Consider the following 14,765-nt stretch of genomic DNA (forward strand, 5'->3'; position numbering starts at 1 on the left):
TAGCATATGCAGATCGCCTCAATATGTTATTGATTCATAGTACTATACTGCTGTTATTATCAAGACATTTGGCAGGATGCGGTAGCCTATGATATCTGCAGCTGAATCTTATGTCTTTGTTTTATGTAATTTGACTGGTTTTAACACTTTTATTAAGTTATCACTTAAGACATTGGTAAACATTCATTAACATAAAAGAAAACAAACCATATTGATATGTTTCAGTTACATAAATTATTGCATCACGTTTTTTATAACTATCATCAGTCCAGCATTACTTAAAATAGGTCAGTTCCTGCCTCCCTTTTAACCTAACTCCTCCTGAACTGCTTCTGCATGCATTGTTCCCACATTTATTTCTATGTAATTTGCTCTTTCCCTTTTCAAAAGATCCTGCTTCCAGTTCTTTTTTATCTGTTACAATATTTAGTACTTAAATACAGTTGATTTAGATTTTGATTTCCGTTGTCATTTAATTGTCTTTTTATAGGTTCATACTAGGCTGTCTGCCCTAGGGCATTTATAAGCCTAGCCAGAGTGTGTTTGGCTTTCACCACCCATTTTAAATTAATTTTGCTATGCCCTTTTTCGAGGTTAGTATACTGTGCCTCTGTCTAACAGTGACACAGAAGTGATACCCGGGGTAAACCTGCAATCTCCCATCCACTCATCAAGATTCCTCTTGAAGAGAGTCAATGAGGGACTCTGCCTAACCTGGACTGGGATTTTATTCCAGAGTGAAGGGAGCCTCTGGGTTATGAATCTGTCCCTCCAGCATGTCCTATTTATTTCAGTGCTGAGGTTCAAGTCTCTCGAGTGAGCTCGATGGGATTTGGATTTTCTGAGGTGCAGCATGTCCATTAATTCCGGGTTGGACATGGCTTTATACGTCAGGCACAGATCGCCTCTGAGGAGGCGGTATGCCACTGAGTAGAGCTGGAGTTTCTTTAACCGGGCAACATATGGCATCTGTTTGAGCCCTTTGATCCTCTTGGTGAGGTACTTTTGGGGTCTTTCCAGTTGCTGCAGGTGTCTGGTAAGGTACATCCCAAAAGGGGCATTGTACTCAATTATGGGCCTGATGAGGGATGAGTAAAGAGGCATGATGACCTCCCCTGATCTAGATGTGAATCCCTTCATGATTAGGTGGGCTATATAAAATGTTTTTCTAACCACTTTGGCCACGTGGTTGTCAAATGAGAGATTGCTATCAACTTGGGTCCCCAGGTCCCTAATTACTTCTTCTGTACTTAATGGATTACCACCTATGTGGCAATTTGTGGGCACTTTGTTTTTGCCAAAGGGGATGACTATACACTTTTTTGCATTTAGCTTGAGGCCATGGCTCTGGCACCAGTTGTCTGTTTCTATGAGGCCCTTTTGGAGGATGCTTGTGTCGGCTGGAGAGTCAATTATGGCGTCCAGTTTGCAGTCATCTGCGAACTTGGTCAGCCACAGTCCTTCCGTGTTGGCCTGTACCGCCGAGAAATATATACCGAACAAGAGAGGTCCCAGGACTGAGCCTTGTGGGACGACACTTGTAACTGGTTTGGAGTCTTGACATGGCTCCAGCAATTCTAACCATGTGGGTTCTGTCCTTGAGCCAGTTTGCAACCCATCTAGTGACATAGGGGTTTATATTTAAGCTGGTGAGCTTATCTATAATGCCCGAGTGGGGTATTGTATCGAAGGCTTTTGCGAGGTCCAGGTAGGCTGTGTGGATCACCTTCCCCTCGTCAATGGCCTTGGTGACTGTTTCAAAGAAATCGACCAGGTTTAAGAGGCAGGATCTGCCGTTAAAAAAGCCGAACTGGGTAGGAACCAATGTCTGTAGGTCCCCAATATCTTTATTTATGAGGTCCATGATGATCCTTTCCATAGCTTTGCAGACCAAGCTAGTCAGGCTTATGGGGCGATAGTTTCCAGGATCCGTTGAGGCACCACCTTTGTGGAGAGGGACCACTGTTGCTGTACGCCACTCTTTGGGTACATATCCTGTAGTAAGGCTGAGACTGAACAGTAGTTTTATGTTTGGGTTTAGCTCTTCTTGGAGTTCATGTAGGACGCAGCCCGGGACACCGTCTGGTCCCATTGATGCTGTGTTTTTTGCTTTGGAGAGGGCGGCTCTTGCCTGAGCATCTGAGATGTTAGGGGGGCAGCACTCTGCTGGGATAGATATTTGCCTTTTTGGTGGGGAGGGGGGGATGTTGGCAATGTCTGTGGGTTCGGTGTATTTTTTGTCATTTTGGACTAATTCTGAGCATATCTGGGAATTCCCACCCAGGTTCCTAACATAACTAAAGAAAGCCTTGTGATTATCCTTAGTGTCCTGTGCAATTTTTCTCTCGAAGCTGGCCTTAGACGATTTTATGAGTGCCCGTAGTTTTTTGCTAATACTGATCAGAGATGCCTTCCCTTTTTGGGATTTTGCTCTATCATGTAGTAGCTTCCTCCTTCTATTGTATAGTTTGTTTATGACTGGGGTCCACCAGACAGGACATCTGCCTTTGGAGGATTGGGTCTTGGTTTTATTTGGGATTGTATGATCCATGCATTCCTGAAGGTGTTCATAGAATGCGTTTATAAAGGATTCTGCGGTCTGGGCCGTATTTTCCACAGGCCCAGGGGCTTTCATAGTTTCATAGTATAGTACTAGGATATCTGCCCTGGGGCATTTGTAAGCCTAGCCATAGTGATGTGGCATTTGCCACCCCATGAAATGGTACAAAAATGTACAGAATAAATTTAGAATACTGTGTCTAGTAGTGACACAATGAAGGTCCCCTTATATAATAGAATTAGTTTACTGTGCCCCTGTCTAGCAGTGACACAGATGTGACCCCTGGGGTAAACTTATGATCTCCCATCCACTCATCAAGATTTCTCTTGAAGAGAGTCAGTGAGGGGCTCTGCCTAATACGAACTGGGATCTTGTTCCAAAGCATGGGAAGCCTCTGGGTTATGAATCTATCCCTCCAGCATGTCCTATTCATACTTGTGCCGAGGTTTAAGTCTTTAGCTCTCGTGGTCCTGATGGACTTGGGTATTTTGAGGTGGAGCATGTCCGTCAGATCCTGATTGGACATGGCCTTGTACGTCAGGCAGAGATCACCTCTGAGCAGGCGTTATGATACTGAATAGAGCTGAAGTTTCTTTAGTCTGGCAGAATAAGACATATGTTGGAGACCCTTGATCCTCTTGGTGAGGTACTTTTGTGGTCTCTCCAGCTGTTGCAAATGCCGGGTGAGGTACATACCAAATGGGGCATTGTACTCAATCATGGGTCTGATGAGGGAGGAATATAGGGGTACAATGACATCCTTGGATCTGGATGTTAATCCTTTCATGATGAGGTGTGCAAGGTAGAATGTTTTTCTAACCACTTTGGCAACGTGGGTATCAAATGAGAGGTCGCTGTCGACTTGGGTCCCTAGGTCTCTGATTACTTTTTCAGTACTCAGTGGGTTGCTGTCTCTGTGATAATTTGTGGGTACTTTGTTTTTCCCAAAGGGGATGACTATACATTTTTTGGCATTTAGTTTAAGGCCGTGACTCTGGCACCAGTTGTCCATTTCTGTGAGGCCTTTTTGTAGGATGTGTGTGTCTGCTTGTGTATCGACTATGGCGCCTAGTTTGCAGTCATCTGCAAACTTTGTCAGCCACAGCCCTCCCGTGTTTGCTTTAACATCTGAGAAATAAATGCCGAACAAGAGGGGTCCCAGGACAGATCCCTGTGGGACACCACTTGTGACTGGCTTTGAGTCTGACATTGCTCCAGCGATTTTAACTTTATGGGTTCTGTCCTTTAGCCAGTTTGCAACCCATCTAGTGACATAAGGGTTTACATTTAAGCTGTTGAGCTTATCTATGATGCCTGAGTGGGGTATTGTGTCGAAGGCCTTAGCCAAGTCCAGGTATGCTGTATGGACTGCTTTGCCCTCGTCAATGGCTCTAGTGACTGTTTCAAAAAAGTCAACCAGGTTTAAAAGGCAGGATCTGCCCTTTACAAAGCCGAACTGGGTGGGGTCAAGTGTCTGTAGGTCCCCTATGTCTCTGTTTATGAGTTCCATAATGATTCTTTCCATAGCTTTGCAGACCAGGCTGGTTAAGCTTATGGGGTGGTAGTTTCCAGGGTCTGTAGAGGCACCCCCCTTGTGGAGTGGGACCACTGTTGCTGTATGCCAGTGTTCAGGTACATAACCCGAAGTAAGGCTAAGGTTAAATAGCATTTTTATGTGTGGGTTTAGCTCCTCTTGGAGTTCACGTAACACGCAACCCGGGATACCGTCAGGTCCCATTGATGCTGTGTTTTTTGCTTTGTTTAGGGCGGTTCTCATTTGGACATCTGAGATGACAGGGAGATTACATTCAGCTGGGATAAGTATTTCTTCTTTTGGGGGTGAAGGAGGGGAGAAATTTGCACTGAACCTGTCAGCCAGAATGTTGGCAATATCTGTGGGTTCAGTGTATTTTTTATTGTTGTGAACCAACTCTGAGCATATCTTAGGGTTTCCGCCCAGGTTTCTAACATAGCTGAAGAAGGCTTTGTGGTTATCTTTAGTGTCCTTAGCGATTTTTCTCTCAAAGTTGGCCTTGGATGTTTTTATGAGAGAACGTAGTTTTCTGCTAATGTTGATCAGAGATGTCTTCCCTTCATGGGATTTTGCTCTGACGTGCAGTAGCTTCCTTCTTTTGTTATACAATTTGTTTATGGCTGAGGTCCACCAGACAGGACGCTTACCTTTGGTGGAGAGGGACTTGGATTTGTTTGGGATTGCATGATCCATGCATTCTTGGAGATGTCCATAGAAAGCATTTGTGAAGGATACGGCATCGTGGGATGTGGTATCCACTGGCACAGTGGGCTTAAAGGATACCATCTCAGTCTTAAGAAGAGTGAAGTCTGCTTTTGAGAAGTTTTTCACTGTGGTCTTTTGTGCTGGGGGTGGAGGTGGGATATGTATATCCAGGGTGATTAGTTTGTGGTCAGATCTCACTAGTGAGGGGTATACTTCCAGTGTGGAGCATTTTGTCCCCATGTTTGTGATGATCAGGTCTAGTATATTATCTCCCCTAGTAGGAGAGGTGACTAATTGTTCTAGTGCATTTGAATTTATGAATTCCAGGAACCTTTGGGCTAGGGTATTAGGGCTAGAATAATGTACCCAATCTATGTTTGGGTAGTTGAAGTCTTCCAGTATGATGGTATTTTGTGATACATTCATATCCTCCAATGTCTTCAGGAAGGCTGAGTGGAGTTCTTGAGATTGGGAGGGTGGTCTGTAACATGCTACCAGTTGTATAGCAGTTTTGCCTATGGTTAGTTGCACCTGTATGGTCTCTGATGCTTCATGTGTTGCTACTAACCTGGAGGTGTGGGTGTCCTTGATGAATATGGACACTCCCCCTCCCTTTGTGGTTCAGCCCGGGTTTTGGGGCCGAAAAGCATGATACGAGGTGTAGCCTGGTAGCGCTGGGGTGCTCTCAGGAGCCTTGAACCAGGTTTCAGTTACTGCACAGACGTCGATGTTCTCCATGCTGAGGAGTGCATCAAGTGCCTGCATCTTGAGATTTAGACTTCTGGCGTTGAGCAGCATTACCCTTAGTTTTTTTCCATTATTGTTTTCTAAGGGGGTGGGTTTGTCTTTTGAGCCTTGCCTAAAAAGGGCACTATGGGGGTGGCAAGAGCCTTAGCCAATATCCGGAAGCCCAGTGGTGACAGGTGTAAGCCATCCCTTGCGAAGCACCGTGGCTTATCCAACATGTCATCCCAGGCAGACAGACATTGGATCCCCTTAGAATGACACCAGTACTTGAGCCAATTGTTAAAGCTGATCATCTTGTCTTTGTATTGTGGTATCATTCTTGGTGAGGGCAAGATGCTGCTCAGGGTCAGGGTCATACCAGCCTGGGCTACATAATCGGAGAGCTCCTCTATGTCTCTTTTCATGTAGTCCAGGGAGGTACGTCTCAGGTCATTCACACCAGCATGGACAATGACGGAGTCATATTTGTACTTGCTTTGGAGTGACTTGAGTGCGTGTGTTATGTGGCGGATCCTAGACAGCTCACAGTCACCTTCTCCTTGTTCAGCCTGGTCAGCGGGACATCAGTGTGTCTGACTATAGAGTCACCTATTACTAGTGTATCAGGCAAGGTGTTTGGCCTTAAGGGCTGTGATTGGTTGACACACTGATTTATTGAAGTATGTGTTGCATGTGTTTTGTTTTGAGGTGGTGGATTTTTGGGTGTCTGCTTTGGGAGCCTCTGTTGTTTTGGTAAGTTTTTTTGTTAGAGCCTCCGAGTATGTCTTTGTGTTTTTATGTGTTTGGTTTGCAGTTGTGGTAGGTCTATGTGGGACTGGGATTGTTGTGTGTGTGGTTGCCATCTCCTCCTGTCTGGTCATGCCAGCCCTGAGTTGAGAGAGTTCAGCCTCCAGTTTGGCTATATAGTTGCATCTCTCACATGTATTTGTGTTTGTTGGGAGGAGGAGAGGGTTGTATGTGTACATGAGACAATTGTAGCATTGTCTCAAGATATCCAGATTGACCAGCTGAACTGGAGACGACGCCAGTAATCTACCACTCGACATGCTAGAACTGTATAAGGGAGTGCTGTACCTTTAAGGGAAGTGGATATTCACAGGGGTGGTAAGTAGATGTAGTGCTTTACTTAGTACGAGAGTGCTTACTTAGTAGAGAAGTATTGAGAACAAGTGCTAGGCTTATAATATAGTAAGTAGTCTGGTTATACTAAGAGTAGAGCTTCCTTAAGGGAAGATTTGAAGAGCAGACTTGGCGGAGCCAGAAAAAGTTTAACCTTGTTTACGCACAACCGCTCAAAGCCATGCAAACGCAAATTTTAAACAGTGAACTACAAAAGAGCTAGAAATGGTCCAAAACAACCAATTACTACTGCTTCTTGTGCTGAGGTCACTTCCTACAGGGACAGGTAGGCTGCTCAAGGCTCCCCACTCCCACTGGTGAGCAAAGAAACTTCCTTTTATCCAAGTAAGGTAATGGACAACACATGAACTACACCACAGCCCAGAATACAGCAATGCCTGTAAACTGGTCTAAACTAGTCGAGGAAGGTGGGAAAACAAGGATTATTTTTTGTTTTTTTTGTTTTTTTTGGTAGAAACACACAGAAAATGCAGAAACAGTGATAAATTAGTTACACAGGCTAGCACACTTTAGTGGGCAGCCTCCACAGTTAAATTAAACAAACAAACAACAAACTTTCGATCAAATTAGACTAAAATGTAACTTTAAGTGCAGATTTTAAAATAATGCAGCAAACAGTTAAAAAACAGTTCAAGCTAGTTCAGGGTAAGCTACAGAAGCTATTCCAAGTGAAAAAAAAGCAAAGATACTTAAATCCAGAAAGTAGTTGCTTTTCTGGGTTCCCTGCTGCTAGGATCACTCTGCAGACCCACGAGGAGCTTGTCTGAGTAGTATAGCCAGAAAAAAACGCCCAGAGGCGGATTTTAAACAGTGAACTACATAAGAGCTAGAAATGGTCCAAAACAACCAATTACTACTGCTTCTTGTGCTGAGGTCACTTCCTACAGGGACAGGTAGGCTGCTCAAGGCTCCCCACTCCCACTGGTGAGCAAAGAAACTTCCCTCTATCCAAATAAGGTAATGGACAACACAGGAACTGCACCACAGCCCAGAATACAGCAATGCCTGTAAACTGGTCTAAACTAGTCGAGGAAGGCGGGAAAACAAGGATTATTTTTTTGTTTTTTTGTTTTTTGGTAGAAACACACAGAAAATGCAGAAACAGTGTTAAATTAGTTACACAGGCTAGCACACTTTAGTGGGCAGACTCCACTGTTAAATTAAACAAACAAACAACAAACTTTCGATCAAATTCGACTAAAATGTAACTTTAAGTGCAGATTTTAAAATAATGCAGCAAACAGTTAAAAAATAGTTCAAGCTAGTTCAGGTTAAGCTACAGAAGCTATTCCAAGTGAAAAAAAAAAGCAAAGATACTTAAATCCAGAAAGTAGTCACTTTTCTGAGTTCCCTGCTGCTAGGACCACTCTGCAGACCCACGAGGAGCTTGTCTGAGTAGTACAGCCAGAAAAAAACGCCCAGAGGTGGATTTTAAACAGTGAACTACAAAAGAGCTAGAAATAGTCCAAAACAACCAATTACTACTGCTTCTTGTGCTGAGGTCACTTCCTACAGGGACAGGTAGGCTGCTCAAGTCTCCCCACTCCCACTGGTGAACAAAGAAACTTCCCTCTATCCAAGTAAGGTAATGGACAACACAGGAACTACACCACAGCCCAGAATACAGCAATGCCTGTAAACTGATCTAAACTGATCGAGGAAGGCGGGAAAACAAGGATTATTTTTTTGTTTTTTTGGTAGAAACACACAGAAAATGCAGAAACAGTGATAAATTAGTTACACAGGCTAGCACACTTTAGTGGGCAGCCTCCACAGTTAAATTAAACAAACTTTCGATCAAATTCGACTAAAATGTAACTTTAAGTGCAGATTTTAAAATGATGCAGCAAACAGTTAAAAAACAGTTCAAGCTAATTCAGGGTAAGCTACAGAAGCTATTCCAAGTGAAAAAAAAGCAAAGATACTTAAATCCAGAAAGTAGTCGCTTTTCTGAGTTCCCTGCTGCTAGGACCACTCTACAGACCCACGAGGAGCTTGTCTGAGTAGTATAGCCAGAAAAAAACGCCCAGAGGCGGATTTTAAACAGTGAACTACAAAAGGATTCCACCTCGGTTTTGAGGAGTGTGAAATTTGCTTTAGAGAAGTTTTTCACTGTGGTTTTCTGGGCAGGGGGTGGGGTCAGGATGTGAATATCCAGTGAGATTAGTTTATTGTCTGATCTTACCAGTGAGGGATACACTTCTGTTCTGGAGCATAGAGTCCCCATGTTGGTGATGATCAGGTCCAGTATGTTTTCCCCTCTTGTGGGAGTGGTAACAAGTTGTTCCATAGCATTTGAGTTTATAAATTCTAGGAACCTTTGGGCTAGGGTGTTGGAGCTAGAGTAATGCTCCCAGTCTATGTTTGGGTAGTTGAAGTCGCCCAATATAATGGTGCTTGGAGAGACCTTCATATTTTCCAGTGTTCTCAGGAAGGCCGAGTGGGGTTCCTGGGTTTGGGAGGGTGGTCTGTAGCAGGCTATAAACTGGAAGGCAGTTTAACCCACTGTTAGTTGCACATGGATAGTCTCTGATGCTTCGTGCTATGCCACCAACTTGGAGGTGTGGGTATCTTTGACGAATATTGATACTCCCTCCTTTTGTGGTTCGGTCCAAGTTTTGGGGCCGAAAAGCATGGTATGAGGTATAACCTGGTAGTGCTGGGGTGCTCTCGGGAGCCTTGAACCAGGTTTCTGTTACTGCACAGATAGCGATGTTCTCCATGCTAAGGAGAGTTTCGAGTGCGCGCATGTTGAGGTTTAGACTTCTGGCGTTGAGTAGCATTACTCTTAGTTTCTTATCCCTTTTGATACCTATGAAGGTGGGTTTGTCTTTTGAGCCTTGCCTAAAAAAGGCACTACCGGGGTAGCAAGAGCCTTTGCCAATATCCGAAAGCCCAGGGGAGACAGGTGCAAGCCGTCCCTAGCGAAGCATCGTGGCTTGTCGAGCATGTCATCCCAGGCTTCCAGCCACCAGGATTATACTTAAAATGGCCTTACTTTGTCTAGGCAGTTCAGATCCTGTGTCCCAGCTCAAAAGAATCATTCCCTTAGTTACACCCATTTGGTCACCCAATATTTCTAGTAGAGTATTCTGTATGGAATTTTTAAAGTTTGCCAACTCATTACATTCCCAGAACATATGTTCTCTGTAACCACACCTTCAACATTTTTTATCGACCTGGAGAAAAAAATTCTTTGAAGTTTGCTTGGGGTATAAAAATACCTGTGCAAACACTTTCAGATAAACATCATAAACTTTCTGGCCTTTGTTGCATACTTGGGAGCCATAAACACGTCCTCCCGTTGTTCTCTTGTAATTTGCTTTTCCAGTCTGTCTTTCTAATCTTTTCCAATACTTTTTGTTTGGTTTTTATAATTATCATGCAATATTTTATACTAACTATCCCTTTTTAACAGCATCTTCTGTTCTAGATTCAGTTAAAAACTTTACCAAAGCAGGTCGTTAACATAAGATTCCCCTATTCCTTTCTATTTGCCTATACTCTGATATCAATTCCTGGCAGGGAAGGCAGTCTCTAGTCTGCAGTCCAGATGTCTTCTCGGCCTCATTCCATTCTGTTACATTTCCTTCTCTAGTTATTTCTTCCAAATGTCTTAGTTTCTTTGTCAGTTTTCTCCACTAAATTCCAGCCCCCTCTTGACTTGTCTCTGTACCCCTGCTTTAGTTCATCCCTATAGGCAAAATCTCCTTTCTTCTTTCTCATCTTGGTTTAGTTCTTAAAATATTTTCTGCTACATTATGAATATATTATTCTGTATAGCTGTTATTTTACTTAATGATCTGCAGCCAAAATCCCACTATCTCCTTACTTCTTAACCCCCCCCCAAGCTTCATCATCATCCATTTCCAATCTGAATTATTACTTTCTGCTTGTGTTATGTATATGAGCCTTAATTGTGTAGGTCTAAATTGGGTGGCACAGTGGTGCAGCAGTTAATGTTGCCTCACAGCAAAAGGTTCTCCAGTTCGATTCTTGGCTGGAGTGCCTTCTGTGCAGAGTCTGCATGTCCTCCCTGTGTTCCCATGGGTTTCCTCCAGGTACTCTGGTTTCCTCCCACATTCCAAAGATGTGCATCTGGAGCATTTCTCCCAGGGCCTCTGTTAAAAATAGGCTTGGTCCTAGTCAGACTTTCCCAGTCAACTAATGTTAAATAAATAAATTAAAATATTCTTTCAAATCAGGTAATCCTAAACCACCATTGGAAGAATCAATTTATCCCATTTAATCCATGCCCTCTTCCCCTCCCAGATAAATTCCTTATTAATTACTCTCCACAACATCTCCTCTGGTTGATAAAAATATGCATGATCCATATATAAAACTTAAAGGACTAAAACGTTTTTACTGCTCGTATCTCAGTATCCATAAACAAGAGGTCCAAGTTTCTCAGTTTTTGTGTTATGTTTTGTTTAGTCTCTTCCCACATATCCTTAGCTGCCAAAACAAAAGCCTTTTAAGTCTGTACTCCTAAATACTTCATCTTACTGTGTCCCCATAGATATGGATATTACCAAACCAATTCATGTGTGACTGACTATGGTCTTTGTTTTATTTTCATTAATTTTATATCCCAAAAAAGACATGAAACTGTCATTAAAATGTTTCACTACACTGAAGTGTCCTTTTCTGGATTTATCAGGTACAAAATAATATCATCTGCAGATAAATCAAACTTTTCTTGCTTACCATACCAATTGTATCCTTGAATTTCTGAGTCCCTTGTTTTCTTTGCCAATGCATGTAAATATAAAGCAAATAATAAAAGGGGAAAGAGGACACCCCCTGCCTGATTCGTGTGTTTGGGCTCACCTTATCAGAGAGGGACCCTCCCACTTTAATTCTTACCTTCAATCCCTTGTATCAGGGAATGGAAATGCTTCCATTGCCCTACTCATAAAATTTCATCTTACTCTGTCAAGTGCTTTCCTTGCAAGACCAGCAAAAAACAGGTATTTTCTTACATTCTGCTTCCCTCCGGATCATTATTGCTCTGTTACTGTTTATGTACTTTCAGTGTTGAGCAAACTGTGAAGGTGTTACTCTTCTGTCTTGCCTTATTTCCCCATAAACATATGGTTTCTGTTTTGCTCAGTTTTTGTATTAGGGGATGCTGTTCCACTGTGCTAAAACAGAGACCATGGAATTTTTTATGCAATTTTTATGCAGTTTTACGCATTCTTCTTTATATTACAGTGTGATGTTATTGTGTCCAGCATCGCTCAGTACATGCTACATTTTGAGTTATATTTTATATTGTGTGTTGTAGTATGTACTGAATGCATTTACGTATTTTATGTTATAGTTGGCATAAAATATATATTAACTTTATTCATTTCACAGTTTTTAATTTATCGCATCTTTGGCATTTGAATATCAGCCAGATGCATTTAGCAGGTTTAGTTATTTCTGCACTTATTTTTGTATTTGATGTGTTTTATTTATTTATATGTCTTTTGTACTAGCATGGTTGATAGGTGGTTTATGACTATGAAACACATCTTAGTGTAGTGTGCATATCACTTTAAATTTGTAACTTCCTTTTGACGCCAAAAAAGGCTTACATTTGGTGATGTAATAACTGAAAGCCAGTTCTGATGAAGCCCAGTTTTTTGGGTGAGAGCGCTTAACTAGCTTGTTTGTTTGCTTGTTCTTTTTCCACCAGTTTGTCCTTTTTACCATCAGTTTGTCTGTTAGTTTGGAGTAGTCCGTTTTGTTATTTTACGTTATATTTCGTTATATTATATTAAAACGCGATTGATACACAGTTTGGTTATCGCATTTATTCCTTTATTGGTAGAGGCACTTATTGGCGTTCTCGCAGTATTTTTAGTTTCAGTTGTCTTTGCATTTTACTATTTGTTGGAGTTGTTTACTGCTATGGAGCACACCGGTGCACTACCTACTCATGAGGAGGTGTCTAATTTGAGTCCTGACAAGGATAAAGAAGGCTTGGAGAATATTCGAGAGGACATACTCGCTTTACAAGGTGAATTAAAGGGTTTAACCTCTTTGGTTAAACAGTTACTTCAGAATGGTAGAGGCGAACTGGAGTCTGGCAACCATGGTAGCCAAGGTCTATTTAAGCCACATGAGAAATTAACTTTTAACACAGGTACTGGTTCTTTTCCATCTTTAGTGACTGACAAGGGGCAATGTGAACTAGTAAGCAATAATAAGCATGTCAATGCTGTATCTTGTAATATTAAACCCTGTGGTAGAGGCGAAGAGCAAGCATCAGTGGATAGTTTGGACATACCTAATGGCCAGGGTGCTATTAGAGAAAATGTGACTAATGGACTTGATATACGTGAATCTTTTAACAGTAGTAAAATCAATCTTACAGATTTTACTTTTGATTTCTCTGTATATAATATTAATGAAGAAGCTTTAAGAACTGGCGCCAAACCTAAGAGAACATTCCCCACTAAAACGTATTCCACTGTTACTGGACAAAGTTCACAGCGTAGGAAAGATACTGACAATTTCAATCCTGGCTTTTCCCACAGTGTAGGAAAGATGAATGGGCCATGCGTGGGCAATATTACCAACAATAAATTCAACAATTTTTTGACTGTGAACCACCAAATGGATGAATTTGGAGGCAGCAAACCTACACCGAATCCTGATGGTTCTGAATATGGGAACTTAAAAAATATGATTTTTATATTAGGCAAAAAATTAAAAAGTATTAATGGGCTTAAAATGGACAATGCCTATTTATCTAAAAATATTGACAAGAAAATTGTGCCTATTGGTTTGAGATTTTTTAAAGTACCATTAGGGGTTGAATTATCTGGTGAAGTGATGAAAGAATTTAATGCTTTTTTTGATGTTTGCGGTTTTAACTTTATGCAGCTGCTTATTAAACACAACGATGAGAAGCTTAGCAAACTAATTAATGAAGCTGAAAAGTTAAACAATAGTATTATTGATGCTCTGTTGTTCCCAGAATGGGAAAATCTATATAATAAACAATTTCAGGAAGCTAATAAATGGGCATCTAATTTAACTAAATGGAAATTCAAAAAGTTAGAAAGGGACAGTGAGCAATATATAAGGAATACAGCTTACAAATGGCCAATTGTCAATAATGACATAGGTTATAATAACTTTAGTGAGGTCCCTCATAATAGAGGTAACAAGAGATTTACACAACAAATTAATAATCATAACCATAATAAGCAAACATATGGGAGAAACAAGTTTGAGGGGGATTTTCAGAAGGAGACAAGAGATTACACCCAACCTTACAGGAACGGTTATCAGAATCATGCGGGGAGAACAAAGTATTAGAAGGAAATGTCAGGAATGCTACTATTTTTCATGGATATGAGAAAGGAAATGATATTGTAAGTAGTGGAAACATTTATAGATACAATAATTTTAACATATTTAATTATACAGATTTAGTCATAGACAAATCACACTTTGACTTATTTGTAAAAGGGATGAAATACATTCCTAATCCGAAATTTGATATTGTGGACACTATAATAGATTTCAAAAAATTCACTAGAAAAAATAATTTAAATATTTACTTCAACAACATTTTTAAAGCAGGTACTGATTTATTTGAGTTTCATACAGATGCTAGCACACAGTTAATGAAAACAAGTTCATTCACACCCCCGGCCCATCCCAAAGTGGAATTATATGAAAAAATTACAATTAGAGAATTATATTGAGAAACTAAAACATTGAAACAAATAACTGGTATCAATAATTTGACCCTTGAAGAGAGAAAGTCTTTATTGAATATCAGAGAGAATCATAATATCAGAGTAATGAAACCCGATAAAGGGGGTGGAGTTGTCCTATATGACAACATCCAATATACCAAGAAAATCTATGACATCCTACACTATTCTGGTAATTACCTTTCTATTTCCTTGAACAAGTTGAATATAGCATACTTTAGGATAGATTCCTATATTGAGGAATATTACATTGAAGGACGAATAGCCAAAGAAACATGAATATTTAAAAGTCAAGTCCCCTAAACTTGCTACTCTCATAGATATTCCTAAGGTACACAAGGATGTAGTGGACCCCCCC

General features: G+C 41.1%; 1 protein-coding gene across 1 annotated transcript in view; it reads left to right on the top strand.

The window, feature by feature from the left end:
* IQCD (IQ motif containing D) overlaps nucleotides 1–14,765 on the top strand; it is a 310,850-nt gene that overhangs the window by 468 nt on the left and 295,617 nt on the right. The window lies entirely within an intron of this gene.

This window comes from Protopterus annectens, chromosome 4.part0 (genome assembly GCF_019279795.1).
Source record: "Protopterus annectens isolate FY-2018-M chromosome 4.part0, PAN1.0, whole genome shotgun sequence".
Lineage (NCBI taxonomy): Eukaryota > Metazoa > Chordata > Ceratodontiformes > Protopteridae > Protopterus > Protopterus annectens.